Source organism: Equus caballus, chromosome 9 (genome assembly GCF_041296265.1).
Source record: "Equus caballus isolate H_3958 breed thoroughbred chromosome 9, TB-T2T, whole genome shotgun sequence".
In the NCBI taxonomy this organism is placed as follows: Eukaryota; Metazoa; Chordata; class Mammalia; order Perissodactyla; family Equidae; genus Equus; species Equus caballus.
Window position 1 is genome coordinate 59,638,076 of NC_091692.1, and position 12,972 is coordinate 59,651,047.

Below are 12,972 nucleotides of genomic sequence, written 5' to 3' on the forward strand. Positions count from 1 at the left end.
CTAGTTGGCAAAGCTCCCCTCCCCAGAAGTCAAGACAGACCCACTATCCTTTAGTGGATCCAGGGTGATGGGGGGGACACTTTGGAGAACCTTTCTCTGAGGTCAAGTCTACATCCATCCAGCAAAATCTCTGGGCATCTAGCTGATTCCCCAGGTGGGCTGCTGGAATGATGTCCATCCCTTCCCAGATCTAGGGCAAAGGTTCCTTACAGGAGGGGAGCATCAATCCCTTTTGCCTCCCACAGTATCCTGCTGTGCAGTTTTAGAAATTGGGCTAATGAGGAAAAAGAGTGTGATGTTTCCACTTAAATTACTATCACGGAATCTTGGCTAATTCCAGGGCTTACGGGAGATGCTGCTCCCTTCACTTCCTTAACTGCATCTCTTCTCTGTGTCTGCTCCCTCAGCCGGGCACCTCAGCAACCAAGAAGGATACTCTGCAGCTCTAATTTGCAGAAAATCCTTTCAGATCTGAAAAGAGTTAGCTATCTGTTTCTAGAAAGCTCCTACACAATCATAATCAGTGGCTCTCTCTTTCACACACAAACACACACACGATTTTATTTACGGTCCAGGGAAGGCCCATGCATTCTCAATATATACTCCACCCGCCCTACAAACCACTGTAAAATTCTAAAAACCTACACATGCTTGTAAATAGATCACCCTTAAATGGAGCAGGATCTCTGAATACCCCATGAGTCATGCAGCTAGAATGTCCCCCAGGGAGCCCGACTTGGCAGCCCACATTTTCCTATAAAAAACTGAGTCTAGAGTTTTCTGTGGCACCCAGCTCTATGCCAGGAAGAGCCCATCTGTATTTGGTGGGGAAGCAGCAGTCAGGAAACCTGAGGGGCAAAGTGCTATGTCCTTCACCTGATGGGAAAGCTCCCCTAGGAAGTCGCTTAGCAGAACGATGAGGACAGTCATGCTGCTATAGCAGAAAGAGCAGTGGACAAGGCATGGGGCTGAATTCCAGTACAGGCTCTGTCCTCACTGTGTTCCCCTAGGGAATATGCTTGCCTTCCTTGGGCCTTTGTTTCCTTGTCTCTGAAAGGAAGGGGCTGGACCAGGTTAAATTCAACAATCACTGAGTGCCAAATATGTGCTGTGGGAATGAAAATTTTTTAAAAGCCAAATTTCAGCTCTAGTCCTCAAGAAGTATGTAGTCTGTGGATGGATAACTATGGTGCTGCATGGTTAGGATTTGGGGTCCCCAAGGAGGCTAAGAGTCACCCCTCCCAGAAATAGGAGGCTGAAGTTCTGTGTCTCCCTGCTCAAAAAGGCCCGGATGTGGCCCTGGCCTGAGCTGCCATCTAGCCCTCTTCTCTCTGGGTCTCAGTCAAACCAAACAGACCTCAGCTGAGAAGCCCAAAGCAGAGAGAAATCTTCTTAATGAACTGGTGAGTGTCGCTTTGCTGCAGGGCTGCTGGGGGAGGCAACCAGCATGGGGCTCCTGAAGGTATCTCCAGCCTACCTGGAGCCTGGTTAGTGGGACGAGCACTGTTTCCCATGAGGCCCCAGACAGCTTCGGGCTGCAGGGCAGTCTTGGCGGTTCCTACTTGCAGACACTGGGTCTTACACAAGGCTCTTCTCCCTCCCGCTCACCTGCATTACATCAGCTGCCTGCTTCCTTCCATATCTGCATACTCAGCAACCACGGCTACCTCCGATTTCCCACTTGTAGGAAACAGATGGGGCTTTATAGCCACTGGCTGCCAACTCCCTCTGGTCCCACCTTAAAGCCGCTGCCCTCTCCTTCTGCCTCTCACACTGGGACTAGTGAGACCAGTCAGCCTTTCCCCAGAGGCTTGGCAAGAGCCCAAATCCCAAGCCCCATTCCTGCTTCCTCTCTGTTTTCCACTTCTTTACCAGCGACCTCTCTCCACAGGCAGCATGGCCCATGTCTCTTTTTCTGTTCTTCTAAACTAAACTGTGTGACTATCATTCACTAACTCCACGACTGGGATTCTTTTAGCTCTTAGGCTGGTTAGTCACCATTTGCTCCCACCCCAATGTCAGCTTTCCCCTACTGTGAGCCCTGAGGGACTGACCCCCTGTGGACTACATCTCCTAGAATCCCTTGTCACTAGCTTCCGGTCAGGTTTAGCCAACGGGAGGAAACAAGAGGAGGGTAGAGGTTGGGAGGAAAGATAGGTCAGGGCATATCTTCTCACCTATTTTCTATCCTCTCTCTGCTTTGGTACTGTCTTCTGCTTAAGTGAGGCCCTCCACAACTCTAGCTTCCACCAGGCGGCCCCTCTGGGCCACCGTTACACTGTTCCTTCTCCTCCTCCCCTTAGACTTAGGGTGGTAATGAGTTCCCACTATTGCTGATCCCTGGTACTTCACCATCCCTGTGTGTTCCCATAAACCTGCCCACACTTCTGTAGTAGCCGCCAAGCCATCAGGGGTGAATTCTGTTTCCTGTTGTGACCATCCTGCTGCAATAGTCCTCTAGAGTTTTTATTTCAGAGTTTGGCTCACTGCCCTTTTAAAATTCTATAATTTTCCCACGAATATCACTAGAATGGATGCTTTGCTTTTAATATCACACCTACTAGAAATTCTAGGAGAACTCTAGACAGGTTAAATTCCTTGATAAAGCCATGAGCCATGAGAAGAAAAGGCACTCTCTCAGAGACAAGATAAAAAGGTCCCCCAATAGCAGCAAGAAGTTTGTCCCATAAATGATGGGACTCCTGACTTTTACCCCTTGATGAAAAGAAGTGTGGGAGAGCCAGGTCCTGGAAGAAGAGAGTGAGGCAGAGTGATCCCAGATCTGCTTATCTTTAAGGAAAAAAAAACCCCTGAAAGAATCCATGTGTCTGAAACTCAAAATGAACAAATGCTTACTTTTAAAAGTACATTTCAGTTCTTTTTGAAAAGAAATAAAACATTACAGAGTTAAAATACCCCAGGTCCTCACACCAAACCTGTTCCTCTCCTTCCCTTCCCACAGCCACCATTATGATGAACTCCATGTGTCCCCAATCCTTGTCTTTACATTTTCTCTATACATTCATGTATTGATAAACAGCATATAACATTGTTCCATGCTTTTAAACTTGTATGAGAAATGGTATCACCCATATACATAATATCCTGCAACTTGCTTTTATCACTCAGCATTGTTTTATCTAGACTGAGCACTATTGCTGCATATAGATAGGATCCGTGTATTCTAGCTGCTGGACAGTATTCCATCAAATGAATGCCCCACAGTTTATTCATTTTATCCATCCTGTCACTGGTGGGCATTTGGTGGTTTTCAAATTTTTTTGTTTCTATAAGCAATGTCTATAAAACATGTATAAAAGTTTCTCCAGGATATATCCTAGAAGTGAAGTGATCGGTCATTGGGTATGCGTAGTTGCAATTTTATTTGAGTTTGCCAAAATTGTTCTACAAAATGATTTTACCTAACTGCTGAATTCCTGTTTCTCTGCATTTTCACTAATATTTTATATTGTCGTAGTTTTCCATTTTTACCAAACTGAAAACATGAAATTGAATTTCCTTGTTTAAATTGAATACCCCTGTTTACTGGTGAGGTCCAGGCAGCTTTTCATATGTATATTGAATATTCAGGGTTATTGTGTAAATTGTTGGTTTATAGTCTTTACTCATTTGCTTATTGTTGGGCTCCTTGTCCTTGTTAGAAATTGACTTAAAGAACTTTTATTTTTTTAAAGTGGAATATTAGACATTTAATTAAATGCATTTAATTGAGATCCACCCTCGCTTTTTGGATTTCTAACTCCTTGGTCTCCTGGGTTTCTGGCTATCCTCTAACTCTTCCTCCTCTGCTCACCCCTCGGAGCTGTGTCCTAGGCCCACCTCTCTTCTTCCTGTCCCTGGATGCTCTCATTGCCTCTCCTGGCTTCAGTCCCCACAACATGCATGTATCCCTGGCCCAGATCTCTTTCTCTGAACCCAGAGAATATCTCCTCTCAGCATTCTACAATCACTCCAAACTCAACGTGGCTTCTGTCGCCTAAACCTGCTTCCTTGGGAGGGTTTCCTGTTTTGGTCCGTGGCAATTTCACCTACCCCGTCATTCAAGTCGGAACCGGTGCAGTCATCCTTGACTCCTTCATCTCCTGGACCCACCCGATGATCAAGTCCTGCGGATTCTACATCCAAACCTTCCTCTGCGTCCCCACTGCCACCCCCACCCCCTCGCCTAAACCCCCATTGCCTCTCGCCTGGCTTATTACCACTAGCAGATCTCCTAGAAGCCATGCTTGTCCCTTTCCATTTCATTCTTCATACGACATGCAGAGTGACCTTTTAAAACCTGTCACCATCTTGCTTAAATCCCCAACGGCTTCTCACCGCTCTTGGGATAAGGGCCGAATCCTTAACATGACCTTCCGTACTTGGGCTCCTGTCTGCCCCTGCAGCCACGGACTCACCTCAGTGCCCGCTGTCTCTTGTACCCACCCTCGACTTGTTCAGTCCTTCAGATTCACCCCTCTCCCTCTCGACTCTGAAACTTCAACCACTGTTCCCTCTGCCCTTTCTCCAATTAGCTCTCACTCATCCTCCAGTGAAACGTCACTTTTTTGGGGGTGACGTCCACTGTTCCTGAGACAAGAACTACCTCTCGCTGCTCTAGGCTCTGTGCCACCTCTGTGTACCACTCTTCTCAGGCCGAATCCGTATTTCAGTTTTTTTATTTGTTTATTTTCGGATGTACATCATAATATATTTCGAATTCTGTGTAGATTACATCATGTTTACAACCCAAAAACTAATTATAGTGCATCCCCTCACATGTGAGCTTAATCACCCCTTTTGCCCACCCTCCTCCCCGCTTCCCCTGTGGTAACCACCAATCCAATCTCCAATGCTATGTGTTTGTTTGTCATCATTTTTATCCTTTACTTATGAGTGAGATCATATGGTATTTGACTTTTTCCCTCTGGCTTATTTCACTCAGCATAATACCCTCAAGGTCCATCCATGTTGTCACAAATGGCCGGATTTCATCATTTCTTATGGCTGTGTAGTAGTCCATCGTGTATAGATACCACATCTTCTTTATCCATTTGTCCCTTGATGGCACCTAGGTTGATTCCAAGTCTTGGCTATTGTGTATAACGCTGCAATGAACATAGGGGTACAAGTATCTTTATGCCTTTATGTTTTCAAGCTCTTTGGATAAATACCCAGCAGTGGGATAGCTGGATCATATGGTAGATCTATCCTTAATTTTCTGAGGATACTCCATACTGCTCTCCATAGTGGTTGCACCAGTCTTCAATCCCACCAGCAGTGAACAAGGGTTCCCTTCTCTCCACATCCTCTCCAACATTTATTGTTTCCTGTCTTGTTAATTATAGCCATTCTGACCAGAGTGAGGTGATACCTCCTTGTAGTTTTGATTTGCATTTCCCTCATAGCTAATGATGTGGAGCATCTTTTCATGTGCCTGTTGGCCATCCTTGTATCTTTTTTGGAGAAATGTCTGTTCAGATCTTTTTCCCATTTTCTAATTGGATTGTTGGTTCTTTTGTTGTTGAGCTGTATTAGTTCTTTGTATATTTTGGATACTAACCCCTTATCTGATATGTGGTTTGCAAATATCTTCTCCCAATTGTTAGGTTGTCTTTTCATTTTGTTGATGGTAAGAACTTCTTTATGTATTTCAAATATTAATCCTTCTTTATGATTTGGCTTTTACTTTATTTTTTCAGTTTTTAATTTTGACATTTTCCTTTTTGATTTATAATTTTCATGTCTTATAAAATAAATTCTTCCTTATCTCCATGTCATAAAAACTTTCTCTCAAGATTTAGGTCTCAAGCCATCTGAAGTTTATTTTGGATGTGGTGTGAGGTAGGGATCTAATGTAACTTTTTTTCCATATAGGAAGCCAGTTGTCCTAACATATTCTTGAATGACTCATAATTTCTCCACTAGTTTATAATGTTTCCTCTATCATTAACTAAAGTCCAATTTATGTTGGATCTATTTCTGGACTTTCTATTCTTTTTTACTGATAGATTTGTCCATCCCTGCTAGCCATCCTCCCCACACTCACTCCTGTTGAAAATGTTAGATAAAACCCATAGCCTCCCATCTCTACTCCCCATCTCCAATATCTCCCTCCTCAATTTTTCCCTGCACTCATCTACTAGATCTATCTTTCCAAGAATTATCATCACCTAATTTATTGAGTGCCTGTGTGCTAGACAATGTGCCAACTACACATGCATTTTTCATTTATTCCTCATAGCCCCATAAGCTAATCCTTGTTTTGCCGCTTAGGGCACTGAGGCTCAGAAGTTGAGTAATGTGCTCATGTCACACAACCAGTAAAAGACAAAGCTGAGGCTGGAGCCAAGTTTATTTGTCCCCAGAGGCTTGATGGCACTCCACTTTTATTTTCTAGCCTTCAAGACTTCTGTGATCAGGTCCCCATCTGATCTCAGAATCCTTCCATCTATAAAATGGGGATATTAATCCTCCCTTGCAGAGTTGTCATAAGGATTGTGTGAGATTATAAATGTGAAAGCATTAAGCACAGTGCCTAGCATGTAATAGGCACTCAATAAACTTCAGCTAAATTTGAATAAGAAGAAGGTGGCAGTTGCCAAAGTTAAAAAAAAAAAAGTTTACCCCAACTCACTTATCCATGCTTTAGAATCCCATTGAGAGTTGGATAAGAGTGAGTGGGATGGAGTGAGAGGGGCAGAAGTCATCTTTGGATAGCTCCCCCTTCCACTCTGCTTTCTCTGGTTAGGGGCCCCAGGAGCAATAGGAAGACTGACAAGGGGAAGCTGACAAGGATGGGAAACGCTTAGAAATCTTATTTATTCCTGCTGAACTTCACAGTAAGAGTTAACAGCTATTCTGTAGCTCTGGACTTACACAGCAAGCTTGGCTATTGAATGGCCATCATGATCCAGGTTTCACATCTCCAGGCACTCAGAGCTGGAGGGGGTAATCTTCCTCCTTCTCTGGGCTGCCTGGACTCAGACTATGAACAGCCATCTCTTTAGTGATTCCCATGGCAACAAGGCAACTATAGGTCTCTCTCAGAGGACGCAGGTGAAACAAGACAGCCTTTCTGGGCAGCTCTCTGGCTAATGGGAACCACATTGACGAAGCAAGCTGATTGACTTGAAAAATCCAGCTGTAGCACTCGGGCTGTCTTTAATGCTCGAGGATTATGCTCACTTGCAATTTTGTTACTAATTGAAGTTTTCATAGGAAAAGCAAACACATATATACACATGTATGTATGTACTTCCCTGCTGATTCTTTTTCAGAAGCAGTGGACTGTACCCTTTGGTTACCGGCTTTCTTTGACTCCATCACTCACATCTGCACTATGTCATTGACAGCTCCGGCCATGGCCCCAGGACTCTCTGCAGGGGTCAGAATAACAGGAAGACAACAGTGGGGAGAACAGTGCCCTCTTGCCCTTGTTTAACTTGGAAATGCTGCCTGAGTCTTACAAGAAGCAATATGTTAGGTCCTAAAAGAGGCAGGGACTACATCAGGTTACTGAGAAAGAAACCTAAAAGGGCTAAAGCCTGTTTTCCTTTGCTGCTCTGGCTTGGGGTTGAGGCCGCTGCTCACTGCCATGGGATTCCTCTGAACGTGATTGATTTGGAAAGGGCAGGACTTCTCCCTTAAAGAGTCCCTACTGTTCCCCCACACCAAGTGGGGACCCTGAGCTCCCATACCTTTCTTTATGGTTGACAGGAAAGAGGAACGCTCAACCTGTGTTTATAATTGCAGAGGTTTGAAGGAGAAGCTGTCCATGATAGGGATACAAAGGGACCCCATTCTTTGATATGTGAACATGGTAGCACACAGGTTCCCACTCTGTATCTGCTGTCACACACACCTACACACCCCCTAAACACATGGCAATGTTCATATGCACACCACACGTCCATGGACATGTCCAGGGCTAGGCCAATTCCAGGGAGTGGTATACCTATTTTTTCCGCATTTGCAAAAGCATATTAGAACACGGGTGAGCTCCAGCAACGTGTTAGAAAACGAATTCACTCACGAAAGCCATGCTTGATTGTTTGTAACAGACTAATTGTGATGCATCTCACTACTGATGGTGACATCTCGGGGACAGGAGATCTGATTTCTATTCCTGGTCTGGTGCTAGTTCAGTCCCTTGGGTAGGGAACTTCTCTGAACACTGGTTTCCTCATCTGTGAAAGTGTGAGGCTGGGCTGGTAGCCTCTGAGGTCACTGGCAGCGCTAACCTTCTCTAGGTCAAACTCCTTTTGTGCTTTGTGTAACTGGGCATATCTGAGGTGCCTGGAAATCAGGCCATTCCAGAATTTCCAGGCCTCTGAGCATTCTTGCTGGTCCCTTTAACCTTTCCCCCCATAAAAGTTTCCATTTACTTCCTGCCTTCTTGACTTCTAAACATCCTTCTGGTTTCCATCCCTTCCCCCTAAAATGCTACCCTCAGGGGGGCCGGCCTGGTGGTGCAGCAGTTAAGTTCACATGTTCCGCTTCTCAGCGGCCAGGGGTTCGCCAGTTCAGATCCCAGGTGCGGACATGGCAGCACTTGGCACGCCATGCTGTGCTAGGCATCCCACGTATAAAGTAGAGGAAGATGGGCACGGATGCCAGGCTTCCTCAGCAAAAAGAGGAGGACTGGCAGTAGTTAGCTCAGGGCTAATGTTCCTCAAAAAAAAAAAAAAAAAAAAAAAACAATTAAAATGCTACCCTCAGGAAAGGACATGATAATTGTGTACACAGGAGGAGGAGTTGCCTTAGCAGAAGAATGAAGCTTTGAACCAAAGGAGCAAAGCCCTAACTGTGGAATTTTAGCTGAAGTGTTGAAGGGGATGTTTGGAAGTGAGGACCCTAACTACATAGAAACCTATCCTGTTGCTGATGCCTTAAGTTCCACCATTAGCAAGTGAGTCCTTTTACTAAAACTATTGAGGGTCTCCTCCCCACAAGAGTAATGTATTAAAATTCGCAAGTCATTCAAGACTTGGTGGGATGGAGTTATTCAGATCCTTTCCCCACTGCCTTTTGATTAAGGGTGTGGAAGGGAGAGTGTGAAGGTGGGTTAGAAGGCTAGGGGCCTTAGTAGCTGATGGATATGAGAGGAATGTCCTGAAGGGAAAAAGCCAAAGGGCAGGCTTGGGACCCCAGAAAAGAAACTTCATGTACCGAACAATTTTGGTGAGGGCCTGTCCTGCACTAGGAATTCCCCCACAGGGAGGAGGAGCCCAATGAAGGAATCAGAAGTAATTCCAGACATATTAGAGCAGCACAGGCCTTGGAGCTAAAACAAAAGAGGCTGTCACTCCATTTGGATAGGCTGTACCTTCACTCAAAATTTGTTCAGATGTCAAGACTGATGACACCACACATGCACCAAGAGGGTATTAAAATGGTTATAACTTACATAATGAGGCTTTCTAGGGAGAGCAGATAGGCTCCCAAGCAGATCTGAAAATGTCTTGGGATTTTGTGGTGGTTGGGGCGCGGGGCTGGGGTGAGGGCTTCCACCTGTGAGCAAGAGCTTGTGTGGCTTGAACTTCCCACAGGGGCTAAAGGAGGGTGCACCTGGGTGTTCTCGTCAGCTTGCCCAGATGGGGGGCAAACGGGAGGAGGGAGCGATGGGGCTTGAAAGCTGTCAGCAGCCAAAAATCAAAACTGAGATTTTGATTTTTTTACAGATTAAGAAGGAGCAACAGATCCTGTTTGTTCCCATGGCCTATCAAGATCGTCCCTAACACCACTAGCCCCCAGGACCCCTAGGCCTCCCAGGTCTTCAGCGTTGGGCAGAGGCCAAAGTGGCTTCTGCATTCTCAGGTCAGTGCACCTGGAAGTTTCATTCTTTTAAGAACTAGAGAGGCCTGTTAAAATATCTTCTGAATCCACAGACCTCCTGACCTGCAGTTTATGTGTGTATGAGTGTGCGTGTGTGTGTGTCTTTAAAGAACACTGGCTTTAACACTGACCCCAAGCTTCAGAGTCTTGTATAATGAAATGACTGGGCCTCTTAATCAGAACTGGCTCATTTTGTGTCTGAGAAATTGAAATATGCTAAGGAGAACAGAAGGGCAGCTCCAAAGGTAAAGTTGATCATCTCACAGCTACTCATCAAACATATATCATGCAGAGTAGGAGTAGGAATAAAACCAAGAAGACATGCCAGAATGTGAGCTCAAAAATGCACCGTCCTTCCAAGCTGGTCTTGGGGAGCCACACACCATCCAGAAATGCTGACACCACCTCTCTTGTTCTTGGAACCAGCTCTCCTTTGGGCAAGGTTTTAGAGCCAGGCCAAAAATAATCTTGTTCTCTTAGATTTGGTTTTAAAATTGCAATATCCATCAGGAGACAAGGTCTTTGGGTTCAGTCAGGCTGGTTTAAATCCCAGATGCATGATCTTTGACTGTTTTCTTCCATCTGAGCCTCAGTTCCCTAACCTGCAAGAAGGGGATGCTAAGACCATACAGAATGTTGTAAAAATTAGGAGTGTTATATGTGGTCAATATTTCATAGAGTAGGCACTTAATACTTACTATAATATTACTTGGTTGTGTGTTCTCACAGGACAAGAATTGATCTTATTATTTGTTGTATCCCCAGGGCCTGGCACAAAGTCAGGTATGTAGTAAATGCTGAATAAACATTTGTGAATTGAACTGGTGAAGTGATAACTGGCATATCCATCCTTCTGATCCCACCTAGTAAGGACAGGGAAGGGAAGGCATGAACACTTACTATGCATACTTTCCTGTACATTACACCATTTCATTTTTACAACTCTGAGTATTGACAGCCTCATTTTGACAGATGAGGAATAATGAGGCTCCAAGAGGTGAAATAATACTCCTAAGGTTAAACAGTGAGAGATGGAGCTGGGCTTTCCCTCAAGAGCCCATACTCTCTCTAGGCCACCAGACCACAAGTGTGGTGGGAGGCAGTGCAAGAGCAGTGCATCAGGGAGGAGCCACCAGGCAGGAATGTCACACTAATATTTTCCTCAAATGTTCAATTATCCTCAACAAAAATACTTCCCAGATGTTTCTAGGACCTGGCAAGTCTTCAGTCGCAAAGCAAGGGATGGTCCCACACCTGCAGGAGAATGGAACTTATAGCTTGACCTCTCTGGAGCATGCTTTTTAATCTGTCTGAGGGCCACCTGGAAGAACCCTGTCTCAGCTGCACTGAGGGCTCCAAGGCCACGTGAGGTGATATGTTTACCCCACCCAAGTCCTAGGTCATGTTGGGTGTTGTGGATTTAATTGTGTCCCCCAAAAAGACATGTTGAAGTCCTAACCCCTAGTACCTGTGAATGTGACCTGATTTGGAAAGAGGGTGTTTGCTGATGTTCAAGTTAAGGTTAGGTCATACTGAGTGAGGGTAGGCCCTTACTTCAGTGTGGCTGGTGTCCTTATAAGAAGAAGGAAGTTTAGACACAGGCACCCACACAGGGAGGAACACCATGTAAAGACAGGGCAGGGACTGAAGTGATGCAGCCGCAAGCCAAGGAATACCAAAGATTGCCAGCTACCCCTAGAAGCTAGCAAGCAGCAAGGAAAGATTCTACCCAGTCTCAGAGAGAGCATGACCCTACTGACTCCTTGACTTCAGACTTCTAGGCTCCAAAATTGTGAGAGAAAAAAATTCTGACATTTTAAACCCAGTTTGTGGTACTCTGTTAAGGCAGCCCTAGGAAACTAATACAGAGGGCTCTTCTGGGCAGCCTCCAAGGTCCAGAGCCTGGCGCCTCAGCCATCAGCTGAGTAAGCCCAGGAATTCCATCAGGCCAGACACCACAGCTCCCTACCCCCCTCCACCTTTCCCTGTGAGACAAGACAGACTTCAGCTCCTGGACACACATCTCCCTGGTGGGCTTTCTATTCAACTCTTAGCTCAGAATATCCTTCATGAATTTGAGAAATACAGTTTTCTGTAACATGAGTACCGATAGGCATACTACTATTTCTATACTCCCCTAGTGTAGGCAGAGGGTCTAGAACATTTGCTCCATTCTAGATCTGGAGAACAGAGGCATGTGGAACTTTGTGTGGTGCACAGAGAAGAGGAAGAGTGAAATAATAAGAACACAGATTTTGAACTCAAACAGTTCAGATTCTAGCTCTGCTCCCTACCAGCTGTGTGACTTTGGTAAAGCCACTTGGTCTCAAAGCCTTAGCGTCCTCATCTACAATATAAGATAAATAACACCTACACCATGGGGTTATTATGAGGATTAAATGAAATAATATGCATGAAGTGCCTGACACATTATTACATAAATTACTTAAATATTATTACTCTTACTTTTGTCATTGTTGCTATTATTTCATCTTTATTATTAACTTCTTGAAATGGGACAGCCTACACCATGAGTTACAGCATTATATGAGGGGAGAGACATAGAGAGAGTCAGAAATGAAAGGAAGAAAATTCATTGAGTTGTCCGCCCAGCTCATATTCCTATTTTCTGAGAATGGCCCCTCCCACCATAGTTGGTGCTCCATAAATGGCAGGTGTTATTATTACTTTTTTATTATTGCTGTTTATGAGGTTATGTGTCTGAACCAGATCAATGCCACTTCTTTGCCCCAGCCAGTGTCAAAGTCCCAGGCACCTGTGGTAAATTGGATTATTGCTCCCAATCTTCTCTCCCCTGTAATGGGATTATATATTTATACCCTTTTCTATGCAAGGCGCATTTCCTCCAGCTGGGGGCAGAGTATACTTTCTGCATGACTTGTTTTGGCCAATGGGATATCAGCAGACATGACATTGACAGAAGCTTGTGGTCTGGCTTATCATCTTGCATTCCTGATCATATCTATTGAACACTTTGTATATGGCAGTCACTACGCTTCATCATCTTATTGAATTGTCACAACTCTGTAAGGTAGGTACTATTTTCATGCCAATTTTCACGGATAAGAAAACTGAGGCCAAGAGAGATTGTTTGCCCAAAGTTACGCCATTATG

The 12,972-nt window shown here is 44.8% G+C and overlaps 2 long non-coding RNA genes across 6 annotated transcripts in view; one reads left to right on the forward strand and one right to left on the reverse strand.

Moving 5' to 3' along the window:
• Window positions 1-12,972, reverse strand: part of LOC138915608 (uncharacterized) — a 109,021-nt gene that overhangs the window by 37,498 nt on the left and 58,551 nt on the right. The window lies entirely within an intron of this gene.
• Window positions 1,162-12,972, forward strand: part of LOC111774984 (uncharacterized) — a 44,507-nt gene continuing 32,696 nt past the window's right edge. For all 5 annotated transcript variants that reach the window (XR_011421639.1, XR_011421642.1, XR_002810384.2 and 2 more), the window contains exons 1-2: window positions 1,162-1,403; window positions 9,684-9,819. This is a non-coding gene — a long non-coding RNA (uncharacterized lncRNA). The remainder of the gene's footprint in view (window positions 1,404-9,683; window positions 9,820-12,972) is intronic.